The 5,928-nt window shown below is 27.9% G+C and overlaps 1 long non-coding RNA gene across 1 annotated transcript; it reads left to right on the plus strand.

Annotated features, from left to right (window-relative positions):
• Nucleotides 1–815: 815 nt before the first annotated feature.
• On the plus strand, nucleotides 816–4,185 carry LOC114756607 (uncharacterized). The gene is made up of 3 exons (XR_003741482.1): nucleotides 816–955; nucleotides 2,477–2,526; nucleotides 4,112–4,185. It is a non-coding gene; the product is annotated as an uncharacterized LOC114756607 (long non-coding RNA).
• Nucleotides 4,186–5,928: the final 1,743 nt, after the last annotated feature.

Below are 5,928 nucleotides of genomic sequence, written 5' to 3' on the forward strand. Positions count from 1 at the left end.
TTGCCTTCTCTCTCTGTCTCTGTTTTTTTTTTTCCAGAGCACTTTTGCCTATTACTTAATTACTATTATTGATAAAAAATGATTATTTCTTAGAAAAAATTTCAGAAAAAGAACCTTAAAATTATCACGTCCTAATTCAAGTACCAAAAAGTTGGAAATGACATAAAAGAAAGTGGTGCTTGATCTGGTATTTTATAAATGTGGTTAAATTACTAAAATCCTTTTGTATCATATTTGAAAGAAAAAATATATCAAACTTGACACTGGCAATGTATTTTTTGTCATAAGATGTTCAACATTTATTATTATCAGTTAATAACTTGTTAATTAATAATTTGTCATTGTTAGTATATTTCTTATCATTTGTTGTTCAACACTTGTTATTATTAATTCACAACTTGTTACCAAATTTTTTAATATAAAGATATTTTAATTATTTGATTATATTTATAAAATGTCATATCAGATATCTTTTTTTTTTAGGATCTTGAAATATAAGGTGCGTGATGTGTAGTATCATATTTTTCAGCCTTTTTATTTGCCATTTTCTCTGTTTTGTTATAATTAAAAGTGTACAATTTCTCACATGTGAGGGAATATTTATTAAAATATCTACTAATGGGTTCCAGCCGTGGGAGGGCGCGCGTGGGCTATGGGTCAATATTAGCGCTCTTCTTTTGGTGGTCCCCGCCACGGGACATGCTTGTCAAATAAATGGTATCCCACTCGTGATGATCATTGTAGCCAGCAACAACTTTTCATTATTGAAGTCACATAACTGGAAATTTCGCAGTGCTCTGTGCTCAGTTTTCCTGATAAGTACGTTAAGGGGATTCATCCTCTAATTTTGTTAAATTCTCTGTCCATCTCAAAGCCATCTGATGTGAACAGGAAGCTAAGGAGACTACTCTTTTGTGGAAGGCATCATCAAGCAATTTGTAATCTGCAAAAGCAGGTAAATTCATTAATTGCTTTCCCTTTTGATCTCTTATTTACTTTTCTCTCTTCTGCTTCACTACTCAGAAACATTTATTCTACTTCTTCAGATGATTCTAAGTGTTTTCAACTAGCTAGATAATAATAATGCTCTACTAAACAACAATCTCTTCATAACTCGCTAAATAATTTCGAGTTGATATTTAAAGCTCTCAGGAATATCTTCCTATGAAATTTTTTCTTGACAAATTCTGTAATCCAAGTCATTCAGAGAAATCATTAATTTTTCTTTTCAGATTTCTGGATCAACTTAGAAAATTCATTTTTCTCCGGTGTTCCCATCCCAAAATTGTGTTCTGCGATTTTTTATCCAAGCAAATACACATGGCCATTGGCCATCAGCAAACTCAAACAAGAATATTATATGCTCAAATGCATGGTTACGACATACATGACAAATAAATATGCAATCAGCTAAATACAAACTAGGTAATTAAGAGTTAATAAATTCTCAAAACCTAGATTTAAAGCCTTAAAGAAAATATTTCTATTGGGCCAACATATATAATTGAACATTGAGAAATAAACAAGTATATTCGATCAAAAAAGAACTAAAGAAATTTAAAGACGGAGACGGATAGAAAAGCGAAGAAGGCAATATTTTAGGAAATTAGTTTCCGTGCTCATGGTTTCGATGAGTACCATAAGCTTATTAAATCTGGACTGTCTATGTCTGATTTAAACAGTCTGGATTTAAAATTTTTAATTAATTATTTTAAATAGAAAAAATATTTTTTTGAAAAAATGATAGTTAAGAGGTTATCTTTATTTTAAATTTCATTCATATTAAAATAATTATTTTAAATAAATAAACATAAAAAAGAAATTAAATCTCAATCATCTAAATAAAATATAAACAGTTCAGATTTAATGAGTTTAGGATGCTCATCAAAGTGATGAGCATTGAAACCCGTAATGATTATTATTAACAATACTCATGAGTAATGAATGTACATAACATACATCACAGGCAATATTTTATTTAATTTTTAAAATAAGTACTATTCATGATAGTTTAAAACTATATTTTTCATTTATTTGGATGTATCAAAAAATAACTATATTTTTCATCATTTAAATTTAATTTCATTCAAATTTGATTATATTTGTTTTCTTTTTTATAACACGTTTTTTCATAATCTTATTTAGGATACTTCACTATATTTACTATGTATCAAAATCTGTTAATAAATTTCAATAATTTACCATTCATTATATTCATATCTTATATATATGAGGGCCTTGATTCCGGAAGGATAGGTAGAATATGTTCTTCTGTGTAAAGTTAGTTGGAAAAAAGAATTATCATAATCAATCATATTCATATTGACTAAGATAGCAAAGATGTTGTCAGTGCTCTATTTTCCTGGTAAGTACGTTACGTTATTGATTCATCCTTTTAAAGTTTTATCTCATTTTGTTAAAATTTTTGTTATGATCTCCAATAATTTTTCTTCTCAAAGCAATCTGATCTGAACAGAAAGCTAAGGAGTCTACTCTTGTCAAGCAATTTGCAATCTGCGAAAACGGGTAAGTTCGTTGCTTTCCCTTTTTTTTCTCTTATTTACTTTTCGTTTATCGCTGTACATGTGTTAATTATACTATAACTAACTGTATGTCTCTCCTCTGCTTCATAAGTTCTGTCTTCTGTTTCAGTATGTAATGCCATTTTTTGGATGATTGTGAGCGTTTTAATTAGATAATACTCCACTTGATGAACAATCTCTTCATAAATAATGTTTTATATTATAAGGAAAGCTAATAATTTGTTATATATCTCGTTTTGATGTTAACAATAATATTCCTTTTGATTAAGCTTGAAAGTTAGATCCAGCCACAAAACAAACTTGATAGCCAGATGCAAACTGTCCTCAGATTTGACAGTGAATATAGGACGCGGTAGTGACTGAAATTATCCTAATTGATATGTTAATTTATTAAATGTTATAGTTTTTTTTTAAAAAAATTTAGATCCGGCAAGGTATATTAAACAAAGGACAATACTTATATCAAGTTCTTTATACTTATTATGTTAAGTTCTCTAAGTAAACATGACAATGTGTTCTATTTTTGAAATATTAGTATTTAGTAGCTTTCAACTATAAATCTACGTAAAATAAAAAAAGACATATGGACACACGTGATTGGAGGACTAGACATAACATATATAAATAACTTGACATAAGTGTTTTCCTTAAACAAATACTACCCCAAATCTCAATATAAGAACTAATTGAAAATTTTATCTCGTCCTAAATACAAGACTCTAACTCATTTTGCCTCAAATATTTATACACTTTGTCTTTGAATAATCTCTATAGTGATTCTACATGTCAAGAGGTTACTATCAAGGGTTAATTCAAATACACATAATTAATAAGAGTATTTTATAGAAGAGAACATCGATTTATTACAAATAGCTAACTTAATTAATTTTTTTAATATTCACAAATAATTTATCTAGCTTTTATATTAAGAATTCGAGTTGGTATAATTTTTAGAATGAATATTTTTCGCGATCATCTTAGAAGATGGAGAGATAACTGGTTATACTTGTAACAAGAAAACTTCACAAAACCGAAGGTCAAAGAATAAAAAGACAAACACCATTAAAAATTGCCGTTAACTTCTCCCCAATTTTGAATGAGGCCCTTAAGAGTTTTTTTTTCCCTTTTTATTTGATCATTTAATTTTCTGTTGTTAAATCTGGAAGTGTTTTTTTTTTTTTTTGGAAAACGTCCATCAAAGAAGGGGTACGCATTCTTTTTTTTTAAAAAAAATTTTTTTGGCCAAAGGGGTACGCATTCTTGAAATCGACTTTTCTTTTCTTCAATGTATGTGTACTTTGTTATTTGCCATCTATTTTTTGTTTAGGGGTTATTTTTTTGGCCTGAATTTAGGAGTTATTTAAGATAAAGAAAAGGGGGAAGAACCCCCTTCTAAAAAATTATACAAACACCCATATCTTATAAAGTCATTTATATTATGAGACACTTAAACCCAGACACTTATATTTTGACCAAATCGATTAATTATGAGACCCTTAACCAAACAATCATTTATTGTGACTCTGGTTGCCCTATTTTATTGATAAGTTTATCCTTTCATTTTGCAGTTTGTTCGCACTTGGATTCTTCTGCTTATTTGATAGCATTGTGCTTCTAATTTTTTTCCTACAAAAAAACAAAAGACAAAAAAGGCACTCCTCTGTTCAAGGCACGTCTTTGAATTCTCCAGAGAGTTAAAAAGTAAGTATAGTTAGGTTTTGATATAACTGGATTGACATATTGCTCTTTATGTCAGCTCGCAAATCGCAATGGATTCGACCGCGGTAAAGTTATAATTTTCTAACAACTTAATATTAAGAAGCAAAATTCCATTTCGTGAAAGTTTTATAGCTTTGCATCATTATTTTATGGGTTAATATAATTTTTTGTTTCTTACATTTACCATCATTTCAGTTTTGGTCTGTTAAGTTTCAAGTTGTAAGTTATAGTCTCTCAGAAAACAAAATAGTCTTGATTTTTATTAAATTATATGGACAATATTTTAAATGAAAAGAACTTTGAGGAACGAAAGTCTATGATTTAAAATTTGAAGGACCAAAAATTATATTAACCGTAATTTTATCTATGGTATCTGAACAAAATAGACTGCATGACGCACATTTTAAATTTAAATATCATAATTATTTAAATATCATCACTAATAGTCTTCTTCTTCTTCTTTTTTATTCCAGTTTCCTTTTGATCGCTTTTACTGCTTCTGGAAGTTGTTCTGTGTAAGGGATCAGTCAAAGAAGTGGTACGCATGTTTTTTGAAATTCACTTTTTTTTTCCTCATTATATGCCCTTTATTATTTTCCATGTATTTCATATTTAAGGGTTATTTAAGATATAAATTCAATAATTATATTTTTGGCATTGTTAAACTAATCTTACTTAATATTACATATAAAAATTCATAACAAATAAATTTGTATACATGAAAATGATCCATTTTTATAGTATATATTGGCGTTTTCCTCTAAATAATTTAGTTGAAAGAAAAAGAAAATCATATGCTAATAATGTTTGTGTGTGTGATAAAGCCTTTTCCAATCACTTGCTGCGGAAAGCAGTTAGCCAAAAATATAAACATGACATAAGGGAAAAAGAATATTAGGCTTTACAAGAATTATCCTACTTTAGTTTCTTGACTTATATTTTATACACAGCTTACTCAAAATTAGTATCCTAAAATTTCATATTTTTACACACGCATCTCACCACCAAGCTATCACGAAATATATGAATGCAGCTTGCTAGAGAAACTCTTAATTATTTAGAAAATAAGTGGAGAAACATTATGGGCATGTTTGTGTTATTGTTTTGGAAACAATTTTTTATTTTTAAAAATAAAAAAATTGTCTGTTTGTTAATTTTTAACTAGGTGTTCTGCAAAACAAAAAATAAAAATATATTTCAGAAAACAAAAAACTCAACAATTTTTACAATTTTTTTTGAATTTTTTGTATCATGTAGTTGTTTTTTTAAACTAAAATTTTTAGACACTCTCCCATTCTATCTCTTACGCTTATCTGCATTGTTTCTCAATCATCTATCTTTTTTGTCCATTGTCAATGCACTTTCCGCTCTGCCTCTCACTTCTCTAGTCGTTTTTCAAGTTGATTTTAAATACAATTATCCTGAAAAAAAATTTTATTTTCAAATTCAAATTTTTGGAACAATTACCCAAACATGATTTTTTAGTTTTATAAAACTTATTTTACAAAATTTATAAAATTACTCTAAAAACGTAAAAATAAAATAGAAACAAACAAAGCCCATGTTTTTAATTAAGGACAATTATGCAAGTATAAAAATATTCTTTCATCTTTTATTTCACTGTTTTATACTCTCCCGGTCCTTAAAATAGGACTTAATTATTGAG

The sequence above is a fragment of the Neltuma alba genome, unplaced genomic scaffold, assembly GCF_004799145.2.
Source record: "Neltuma alba isolate B1F8T4 unplaced genomic scaffold, ASM479914v2 tig00010438_pilon, whole genome shotgun sequence".
Lineage (NCBI taxonomy): Eukaryota > Viridiplantae > Streptophyta > Magnoliopsida > Fabales > Fabaceae > Neltuma > Neltuma alba.